The following is a 12,199-nucleotide window of genomic DNA, read 5'->3' as shown; positions in this document are numbered from 1 at the left end:
CCAGCCTTCATATGGACAAATGTAAAAATCAGTGTCTCCCTGATTAGGTAGGCAGCTACTAGGGAACTATTCTTGGGACCTGCGTGTGGTAAGGACTTTTACCCAATTTATTCAGTCTTGTATCTTCTTAATATGCAATTCCTACCATCTTGTATCCTATAGTTGTTTTTTGTCCAATCTGGTTTTTTTCATTAAAGAGTATATGTTTTAGTCTTTCCCAATGAGTCACGTCCAGTGTAACAATTCCATGAATGCAAGCTCCCTCTGCAGGTGGGCCCTTTGTGAGAGCACTCGGAAGGCACTTGTGTTCCCAAAAGCGTTAGTCTGGATGTGTCCCAAAGTCTTTCACTGGGGCTTAGCACAGTATCACTCTAGTGATTTAGCACCACAGTTAAAATAATAACAGCTGTTGGCAGCAGCCTGAATTCAGAGGGTTGACAATCATTAACCATGTGGCTGCTGACCAGAACGCCCAGCACATCATACAAGTCAGACTGCTGCATCCTTGCATAAAGTTGCCCTGCCAGCCACAAAACAAAGACATGTTTACAGACAGGCCGTTTGTTGTTTTTCCAAGCCACTCCAACAGATCTGTTCAGTGGTCTAGTCAACCCTAACTGCAGCACGCTAAGGAAATGCCCTTGAGCAGTTTTATTTTGAGCTGTCAGTTTTGAAGAGAAACTGACACCTTGTGGAGAACTTCGAGAGCCTTAAATTGCTTTAAAGCTTCCTACTTTTTTTTTTTTAAGGGAAAAGACTTTCAATTGCCTTTGAGCTGCTTGCTATTTATTTGAACAGCTGATTGTTAGTGCAAAACAGAAAGCAAAAGAGAGGCATTTGTAAAGCAAATGAGCATTTTGGCTTGTATAGATTTTACATTCACATTATAATCCAACTGAGATAAGACTGAAATCCTAAATGGTTAACTCATTTTCTGCACACCCTAAGAGAAGATAGTCAAGACAGTGCAGTAAAATAGGGGCCACTGCTCAGTTGCCTAGTAAGTTATAGGAACACGTTCCCTCCTCCCCTTCATTCAGAGTGAGAGCAAAGAGAACTTTGCCTCCAGTGATGTACTTGCGCAGCCACATCTGATTAGCTACATAATGTAGGAGTCCATAGTGATCAATATGTGATCCTTCAGTGACTGTGATAATGAGGCGAGGAAGAAGAAGCCCTAAATGTGGCATCAAAGAGTAGCCTCTTGGGAATTTAAACAGGTTGGGAAAAAAATGTAAGACCACAAAAGTAGCAAGGTGTTTTTTTTTAAAAGACGTTTTTACACCTTCCCAAAAGCATGCTTTTTAGCAGAAGATATCATGAACATTTGGCACAGCACTAGTAGACAAACTTTTCCATGCATGCCCAGCTATTATCTCTGGTCAAGTGCTTCAGACACCTGCAAACTGTTCAATTAAAAATTAGAATGGGTCAAAAGTACTGGTAACTATGGCTGAGTCACATCACCTTTCACCTTCTGGCTCTCAACCCCTGAAAAAACCTGTAGACTCTCTTCAGCCTTTGAGAATGAAAATGGCTTGCAAACAAGGAGAGGCTTTGTTGAATTTCATCCTGCTGTTAGTGACATCAGTTTGTTTTTAGTTAATTGTGTTGCCCAACACCAGTGCCAGTCCAAGAAAAGCACAAGAAAAAAGTGGACTTACACAAATCATTTGGTTTCCATAAAATGCTTGGTGGTAGGGTGGTGGTAGGGTGCGTGTGTATTAACAGTAACCTCATATTGAGTAGCATTCAAGTTTTGCTATTCTAGCTTGAAGATCTTATTCCCACTGAAACCAAATGGAACACATTTAATATTTTTTAAAGCATTTGTACCCACTTTTCAGCAGACAAGGCTCCCAGAGTAAGTAAGTAAGTACTTACTGTAAGTAAGTAAGTAAGCAGTACTGTCAGAATGCATGGAGTTGGAAGGAGGAAATGAGGCCTGAAAATATACAAATATGTGTGTAATGGAGTAAGTGAAAAGCTTGAAATTGGTGGAACAGGGAATCAGTGTATGGGTCCTATGATGGGGACATGTTCACAGCTCTGTTTAGAACTGCCAGTTTTAGAAAGCATCCCTCCCAAGCAAAACCAGGAGGCAGCATTCCCTTCTTTCCTTTGCTTCCTGCTCATATATTTTTTGCATCAGAACAGAAATGCAAAACATGCTGTCCATCTTTTCCATTACATGTACACTCAGTGGGAGCTCCCTGATAAATGTGTGTCTCTCCAATCCATGCATTCACAAGTGTTGGCATAGTCACACTATTTTAAGGTAAATACTTTAAATATCTTGGGTGTACACCCTCTAAAAACACGATGTGCTCCCTGGGGCATTTGGTGGGCCACTGTGAGATACAGGAAGCTGGACTAGATGGGCCTATGGCCTGATCCAGTGGGGCTGTTCTTATGTGCAAAGTGGCCCTAGGATGAAATGAGGAAGAATATTTTTGTTTGGGAGACTGCAATAGCAACTGTTCACACTGAGGGGAGTAGACAGGCCACTCTCTCCCACCTCCACTTTGAAATTCACAAGGTGTCTACATCTCTTGCTCTTTTTATCATTTTTATTTGTATACCACTTTGAATGCTTTATTGCAATAAATTAAAAAATGCATTCCTCAGTGTGTGGTGTCTCAGTAAAAGAATAAAGAAGATCCTTGGTTAATACATCAAACTTTCTGAGCCGTTCACTGTAAATGCCCAAAGTAGACATGAAAAGCAAGGCAGAATTTCCTTCTTTTCCTTCTCCTCCTTCTGCATAGGCTATTAGGTGTTCCGTGGCCCCTTTAACACCAGCATGCATGATTCAGCCACAGATATAGCTGTGATTTCTGCTGAAGGGTAGTGTGACTTCCTCCACCTGGTTTCCTGCCATTGGGCTCTCTGGCTTACAGATGAGAACAGCTTCCTTTCTCTGTGCTCTGGTTATAGCCTCTTCAGGCAAAGTAGGCGTGATTGGGGTGACACACTCACTGCTCATACCACTATTCCCAAATCCATGCATACTCACTCGACCTAAGACAAGTTGTGGGAGCAAGTAGGATGGGTGACAGCATCATCACTAGGAACAGACAGAGATAAAAGAATCCATTAGTGAAGTTAATAAAGGGCAACAGCTGTGGCTGGAGTTGGGGGTGTGAATAACAGATGTCACTCATCCCCTCTCAAGTTAGTAACATAATCCAGGGACAGTCTACCAAGAACTAGAGCAGACATCAGGAAAATAATCAGAAACCGTTATCATTCACAGCTTCTTAGTCAGAAGAAATGTGGACATACTGACCCAAATAAAAGTTCCTCAAAAAATATCCAAATAGCTCTCAGCCCCTATACATACTTACATGGATAGATGGCTTAATGCATGAAAAGACTCAATTGATGTTAACAGGAAGCAGGAAGTTGCTTCCTGTTAATGGCTGCATTCTTTCTTTGCCTTCTAGCGCTAGAAGTGCTAGAGATTTTTTTTAAGCTTCCAGCATGCTTGGGTTTTTAGGTTCTAGTGTACTAGGCATGCTAGAATTTCTCTGAACAAGCTTGGAGCTTACAATTCTTACCTCACTTCCACCTATTTTTAATACAAATGAATGAAGGAACCTGTCAGGAACATGGTGGCCTCCATATTGTATGCAGGGTATGGTGATAACATGGTGACCTCCATGCAAAAGATTTCAATGAAGGAATGCCATTTTTCTGTTTTTAAACTAACCACCCTAGAAGCATGCTAGCAGCATGCTAGGAACATCACTTCCTGATTTTTTCTAGGTAAAAAAAAGAACACAGCCTATGTTGATCGAGTCTTTTCAGGCATTCAGGCTGCCAACCTGAGTGTCACTATGATAGTTGGCAACCTTCAGTCTCGAAAGACTATGGTATCGTGCTCTGGATGGTGGTTCTGGAACAGTGTCTAGTGTGGCTGAAAAGGCCGATTCGGGAGTGACAATCCCTTCCACACTGGGAGCAAGTGTAGTGTGTCCCTGGTCTGTCTCCCTGGCTGTGGGCCTTCCTTCTTTGCCTCTTTGCCTCGGTCTGTTGGCCAAATGTTTCTTCAAACTGGGAAAGGCCATGCTGCACAGCCTGCCTCCAAGCGGGCCGCTCAGAGGCCAGGGTTTCCCACCTGTTGAGGTCCACCCCTAAGGCCTTCAGATCCCTCTTGCAGATGTCCTTGTATCGCAGCTGTGGTCTACCTGTAGGGCGTTCCTTGCACGAGTTCTCCATAGAGGAGATCCTTTGGGATCCGGCCATCATCCATTCTCACAACATGACCGAGCCAACGCAGGCGTCTCTGTTTCAGCGGTGCATACATGCTAGGGATTCCAGCATCCAGTGTCACTATAAGCTTAAATGATTATAGCAACCTGTATAAGGAAGAACATTTTTGCTTCTGCAAGGATGTAAACAATGTTAATGGGTGCACATGGGCCACAGAGACAAGTTTCCCCCATATTTGGGTTTTCCATATCCACAGGGGCCCCCTGGAACCCATCTCTTGCGGATATGAGCTCCTGCCTATCATAGTATTTCTAAACAAAAAAACAAGAATGTTGTGGGGATTTCCAGCAACTCTAAGCTGAACATTCACAGGAGCTCAAGCATCTAAAATACAGGAAAACAGGCAAAAAATAAGGGGGGAAAAACAGGACATTCATCACTATTTCACTGGTTCTATTACTCCCAAGCGAACAGGCAATGGCACCGCCTGGAAATGTTTTCAGCAGAAGCAATAAACCAAATTTGTATTTTTAGAATAGACAAACCAGTGTCTTTTCAGTTTCTTACCATTATACAAAACACTTTCAAGAAAACCTTTTGAGAAATGACATTTGTGGGTTTTTTTTAAGGAAAAATGCCATATCCATGATTGCACTTGGCCCACTGGAAACAGGATCAGCAGTACTATTGATAAATGTAAAATGTATGGGTTCTCCCCCTTTACTGTCCCACTAGAAGATCTCTGATCAGAATGAGTTCTTGCCACCTTCCAGATTCATAGAAACTGGATCACTGAGCACTAGCACATTCTCATTATCACAGCATGAAGAGCCCACTGCTTTAGCAGGCCAAAGGAACTTCTGCAGATGACCTGCATCTTTCTGCTGTTGGGCCTGTTGCTCTGCTTTACCTTTTCTGTTGTGAGCCCCAGACAACTTTTTAGAAGGCATTTTCACAACCATGTCAGCCAAGCTATGAAGGAAAAAAAAAACTTAACACAACCTTATCTTAAGCCATTTCTGCCCAACATTGCATATTCGCAACAGGGATAAAATGTGTACACCTGTGGGCTGGGCAGACATGGGTGCAGGCTGAGAGATCTTCAAGCATGGGCACATCCCTTATGAAGAAAGACTACAGCATTTGGGGCTCTTCAGTCTAGAAGAGGGGTGGGCAAACTTTCAACTTTAAGGATCCTGGACCTTTAACAATTGCATAGAAGAGGGAATTTCAGCAGGTGCAGCTTGTCATCTCACAGATTCCTAAAGCTGAAAGTTTGCCCACTCTTACTCTGGGAAAAAAGCACCTGAGGAGGGACATTTTCCCATTTTCTGACAGGGGCAACCCAATCCTATATTGCGCTAGAACAGGCTAGTCAGTGGGCCTGTGTTGTATCCAGCACAAGTTTGGGGCTGTCTGAGGCTCAGCCCGAGGCAAGAGGAAACTTTTCCCCTTACCCTGGGGAAGGCCCAATGGGGATACTCAGATCTGTGCCACCTGAATAGGGGCCATTCCCCTGAATTGGGGAAAGGGGCTAGGATCTGGGGTAAGTTCCAGATCCTGACCCCACCTCCTGCTTTCCACCTGTCCATCCCCGGGAACGCCTGCTGACCAACCTCCCCCCACCCCAAAACACCTCCCTCCAGCCTCTTCTGCATACCCCCTCCCCCAGTCCCCTGCACTAGTTGAGCTCATCTGGTGCAAACTCACCCTGCCTGGGGCCTGCATCATCTTATGTTGGTGCAAAATGTCTTCCCTTATGTCAGTGCAAAAGTGCTTCATGGCACTTTCACAATGACAATAGGCTGGTGCAGGGGAACTCCTTGCCACAGATGTGGTTATGGTGTCTGGCCTGGATGCTTTCAAAAGGGAATTGGACAGATTTCTGGAAGAAAAGTCCATCACAGGTTATAATCCATGATGCGTATGGGCAAACTCCTGGTGTTAGAAACAAGCTACCTCAGAATACCAGATGCAAGGGAGTGGCAAGAGGATGCAGGTCTCTTGTTGTCTTGTGTGGTCTCTGAAGCATCTGGTGGGCCACTGTGAGATACAGGAAGCTGGACTAGATGGGCCTTTGGCCTGATCTAGCAGGGCTTTTCTTATGTGCTTGATTGACTGGTTTTCTGCTGTACTGAACTACCCTACCTCTCTCAACAGGCCCTTCTTCCTTAGCTTGGGCCTGCTTTTTCTGTGGGACTGCTCATTCTGACCGAAGCTATTCCTGGAACGTTTTTCTTTTTTTCCTCAACTGGTTGTAATGTTGGACATTCCTGGAGGTCGTTTTAGTCTCCAGGATTGCTTTCAGTCATCTCCTGAGAGTAACACCGATTCCTGGAGGTTGGCAAGTCTACTGGGAAGGGTGGAACCAGGTTAAGGAGGAGATGGAGAAAAAATCTTGGAGAGAGGGAAGAAGAAGCTACAGCCAGGAAGGCTCCATTGGGAGTCCAGAATTGGAAAAAAGAGAGTACTGAAGAAAACAGCACAGGACAGGCTATTTGTTCTGGTCTTTTTTTCACAGACATTGCTGGAAATGTATGACTGTTAAACGTCCTGTTACACTGTTAGGCAGAGTGGGGGTGGGGTGCAGAATTGCCTTAGGACCCACATATGGAGAGTGTTCCATCAGTGTTAGATACGATCAGCTCAGTAATATACATATCCAGTTTTTGGGGGATGGGTGCCAAACCTACACAACTGGGTGGGGGCACCAAAAGCATCCCTTGCCTGGGGCCCTATTTATCCTAGGGCCAGCCCCTGTATCCAAGCAGCAGGAATGGATGGGGGGGGGGAACAGAGCAGAGTTAGGCACCCCTGCTGTAGAAATGTCAGAACCTTGTTGCATTCTCAGCCAATGGAGTAAGAGATGTGAGAACATCATGCAGCAAACCAAATGGTAGTCTGCCTTGCTTTTCCTGCTCCAGCAGGGAGACTGTCTGCTAACCTGGTTGCTGTGAATCATCACTGTACTTTACATAATAGTAGTCACTGACTATTATTCCACCTCATAGCCCTGTGACCCCAATTGTTACACTCTTTTTCTCATTTTTCTCTGAACTCTATACTCTCTATGTACATCAAGCATCAAGCACAGTGTGTGTGCCCACCTAGAGAGGATTAGACTTTGTGCATCTGCTGAAGCACCCTGCAACCCACAAAAGCTTATGCTGAAATGAATGGGATAGTCTTTAAGACACCTTGCTGATTTTGCTGCAACAGACCTTCACACCTATCTTTCTGGAAACTGCTCCTACTTGGAGCACAGCAGCTATGACTGAGTGTACCACTAAGAACCCCAGCCTTGGTCTCATCCACACAGACTTTGCTTATCTTCCTCTTCACACCCTTCCTCACATCTCTGTCTTGTCTGGGATTCCCTGCATTGCAGCAAGTCTATCTGCATCTGAACAGATCACAATTCTGTGTATACCTATTCAAGTGATTCCCCCCATTTTTGCTGGAACTAAGTCAAAAGAACCTTTTATGCAAGGCTAAGGCACACATAGGCATGGGCTATTATAATGCATTCCCATGTGAATGCCTTCTTTTTGGTGGCATACCTGTATAGCATACGTGCATAGGTGACAGGATGGACAAGGATCTGGATGTGAAAATGCCAAGTACCTGACATTTCATAGAGTCATGTTCCTTGCACTCATTTCCACAGTCATGTACTACTGTAGGATTCTGCGTTCAGACAATTAGTGTGTGCCCAGATACATAAGACAAGGAGAAGCTACATAAGATAGAGAGGGAGCAGGATTACTTTTCTTGAAAATAACTTGAATTCTTTTTTTTACATTTGTCTTTTTTTTTTTTAATTGTACATTTACATTCAGCTAGAGACATTCTGCTTTCATCAGCATTAAAAGGTAGAACACAGATATTGGCTCACTCACTGAGTATATTCTTCTGCCAGTGAAAGATGTTCTCTTCCATGATAGTGGTTTTTTTGTTTGTTTGTTTTTTAAAGGTCTATGAGGTTCATTCCACTTACCCCAGTAGGAGATTCTACAGCTGCTGGCAGCAGCCTGACACTCTCCAGAAACCCCCACAGGGCTTCGCTCCGCTTCTGTGATAAACATCAGAAGAGACCTTTTCTCTGTCCAATCCCACACAAGTCGAAAAGGGTGTTGTGGTTAATGTTTCATGAGAGGCATGCAATATCCCATGGGATATGGGCTCCATGTGGTTGCCACACTTCCCTTCTCTCTTGGTTCACACACACGTGTTTTCAAATGGATCAGACTGCATCAGCCGTTATACGCTATGCTAAGAACAAAGTCCCCAACATTGTTAAATATTGACGTTCATTTAAAGAGTTTAGGGTGGAAACAGCTGAATCTTTAGATAGAAGTATAATAATCTTCAAAAGAGGAAAAAGTGTCAGGAGAAGAACATTCCCCAAGGAAGAAATTTAAAGTTTGACTTTTTGTCTTACACTCTTAGTGGGGCATGGCTATGGAGGGTGTCATCAAGAGCTCTTGGGCTTCAAAATTTATCATTATAATACTATATTCCACTGGTCATGAATTCCAAATAGTCTGCTCTCTTTTGTTCTTGCTGTTCTTGAAATCTGTATGTTAACATTTGTAACTCTGGGGGATGCAAAGTCATGCACCAAACCAGAAATATGATCAGCTTGTTAAGTCTAGATCCAAAATCTTGAATTTTCAAATTCTGGTGAAACTTAAGACTCTGACCAGAATGGCATGGCTCTGGGATGTGCAGCTCTGGAGGCCGACATGCTGGGTTCGTGCATTTCTAAAGTTTTCACTGCTCCACTGAACAGGAGGGAAAGACTAGCTATCCAAGCAGGGAGTGAAAAACAGCAGCTGTTAATGGAAACAAAGTGGATTACAACCCCCCTAACTACAGTCCACAGGCCATACCCAGCCCACCAGCACATTTTGCCCTGCCGGCAAGACCCAGTGGCATTACAATTTCACTCCTTCCCCACCCTTTCAAATCCACCATCAGGCACCTTTTTCCTCCTGATGAATGCAGAGCCTGCTAGTCTGGGTCGCTCCTGCTGAGAGAAAGAAAGAACAAGCAGCCCTGTAGCTGCAAGTAGATTGCAAATATTTTTCTCTTGTGAAAGTCCTTAGTGTTATGTATAAAATTTATATATATTATTTTCTATCATATATTTTATTCCACCATAAGAGCAAAACTGAGTGATGTGACCCCCCCCCCCCACAGCTGACATGCAGGGAATCCTGCTCTAGGTCATCTTCCACTTACTCCTGGCAGCATGAACTGTAGCCCACAGAAGCTTCTGCAATGATACACATGCGAAACAAAACTGGGCACACCCTGCTCACAAGGATTGGACTTAGTTACTAATGGATTGTAAATCCACCATTATCCCACTCCCTGAAATGGACTTGCATATCATATCTGAAAACTCTGAACGTGTGATCACCATTATCTCCTGAATGCATGCAATCATGTATCAGGAGTCTGTATTTGCCTCTATGTCGTGACTATAACCGTAAACTGAAACTTCCTCTAATACATGGTTAATCTGTCCTTATTAGCTTACTATATGATATGTCCTCTATTTATGGTCTACATACCGCATGAATTTTGGGTGAACAGGACTTGCTCCGTCGACCTCATATTGCAGTACCAAAATGGGGCATTTCCCCTGCTGGAGAGAATCTGGTACAAGAGAGACCTGGTTCATTTCTTGAGCTGATGTCCTTCCTTTCTGGATTTCTACTTCTATCGCGAAGCCTAGGCAATAAAGGGCACAATCCTAACCCACTTTCCAACACCAACATAAGGGCAATGCAGCTCCAAGGTAAGGGAACAAATATTCCCTTACTTTGAGGAGGCCTCCGTGAGTGCCGCCCAACTGCAGGATGCAGCATGCATCCCATTGGCACCGCTACGCCAGTGCTGGAAAGTGGGTTAGGATTTGGGCCAAAGAGGGCTTTCTCTGCTGCTCCTTTTGCTACAGTCATTCTTTCTTGTTTTCTTACTGTCTTGTAGGTGTTAATTTGGCCCTGGGCCATCCTAAATCTGATCCTGATGCATTGTCTGGCCTTGTAACGTTCTGCTTTTGAAAATCATAAATCATACCTTACAAAGCCAATGGCAGATTTTCTTCCAAGGCAAACAGCAGATTTGGGACAGCAGCAGGAGAGAAAACTGTTGAGTGCCTCTCCCTGGACACTAGCCTTGTCTTCCCCTGCCTTCCACTCTCTCTAGGGTTGCTATTTACAGGCCTCCAAGCAAGGTGATGGGCACAGAGTCTGGGGCTTTTCTTTTGAGTGATCTGTCAGCAGCTGGTGAATCAGTCTGTCCTCCAGCCCTGCAGTGCTCAGCAAGGAGGCTGGGGCATCTTCTATAACCTGTCAAGGAAAAGTCCTCTTTATTTGCATTTATCATCAGAATTCTTGTTTTCTGTTTATTAATCAGAATATTTACGTACCTCTTTTCAAACTATAAAAAGTTCACAGAGTTTGACACAGCAAAAAGAAAGAGGGTTCCCTGGTCCTAAAGGGCTCCTGCCCATCTGAAAATAGACACAAGGGAAGCACCGGCAGCAAGAGTCACTGGAAAAGGGGCTTTGCTGGGGTGAATGGGGTAGGTGGGGTGACAGCAGGGGCCAACCAGGTCAGGCACTGACTGAGTGCCATGCTCCTTGAATTGCCCACCCAGCCTCGGTACCCAGGGGCAGTGGCATCTATGGGAGTGGGTGGGGGGTCTCAGGACAGGCATCAAAACCATCTAGCACAGGCATCAGTGTGCACTGCTGCCCCCCAACTGAAAATAAGAGAGACACCGCTTTGAAACAGCTCTCCCAGTCCAGTTACCAGGGCAATGTTATTCACCAGATGAGTGCTGACCATTCTTCACGATCAAGTCCCTCAAAGGCTAGGGGCTGCCCCGTGATTGAAATGCTACAGAGTGCAACCCCTGCCCGTGAGTTTGCAATCTCAGAAGATGCCTTCAGGAAAGGAGGAGGGGAAGGAGCAGCAGCAGCATTCCCTTTCATGGCAACCCAAGGAAGCCTGGAGGGATGTGTCCAGAGGACCTGAAGAGCTGCCTGTTTCCAGATTAACCTGCACGACTGCTTGGGCTCCCCTTCAGAGAAGATCCCCTGCTCCAAAGTTTCCGCAAAGCAGCAGGAGGGGCCTCCACTGGGACCTCCTTCCCTCTTTTCACTTTCCAGGCCCCTCAAGGATATCTGCTGAGAAAGAGAGAGACAGAAAAACTCCTGGGGGGTTTCTGTGCAAGCTCTAGTCATTGTCATGACAGGTCCATGGCCCGACTCTCTGCAGTCTGGGTACCGCTGAGCAGTGGTGTCATCAGGGTTTGCCTCACCTGGTGCAGGAGGCCAGTGCATCACCCCCCATGATACACTTCCTACCATGCAGTGGGCTGGGCAGTGCCCCAGGTGGTGGGCATTGTGATGCATCATTACCCCTGCCCCACTGGTTTTTTGGCTATAATTTTTGATATGATAGAGATATTAAAAATTTTTGTGCCATCTCCCCCCAGTGCACGTGACCTGGTGATGCCCGCACCCCGTTAGTGATGCCACTGCCACTGACAACCACAACATGGAACCAGAGGGAAACCCTGCAATGGGCGTTGACTGCATTCTAGACCAGGGGTGCCCAAACCCCGACCCGGGGGCCACTTGCGGCCCTCAGGGGCTCCCAATCGGGCCCTCAGAGAGCCCCTGTCACCAGTGAACCTCTGGCCCTCTAGAGACTTGCTGGAGCCCATGCTGGCCCGATGCAACTGCTCTCAGCATGAGGATGACTGTTTGACCTTTCACCTGAGCTGTGGGACGAGGGCTCCCTCCTCTACTTGCTGTGTCACCTCTGTGATGCAGTAGCAGCAGTGAAGGAAAGGTCAGCCTTGTTTTGTGCAAGGCCTTTTATAGACCTTGAGCTACTGCAAGACCTTCATTCATTCATATAAGTTCCATCTCAAATAAATTCTTTTATGTAAATTTATTCAAATT

Source organism: Tiliqua scincoides, chromosome 1 (genome assembly GCF_035046505.1).
Source record: "Tiliqua scincoides isolate rTilSci1 chromosome 1, rTilSci1.hap2, whole genome shotgun sequence".
Taxonomy (NCBI): Eukaryota; Metazoa; Chordata; class Lepidosauria; order Squamata; family Scincidae; genus Tiliqua; species Tiliqua scincoides.
Note: the sequence above shows the minus strand (reverse complement) of the source record.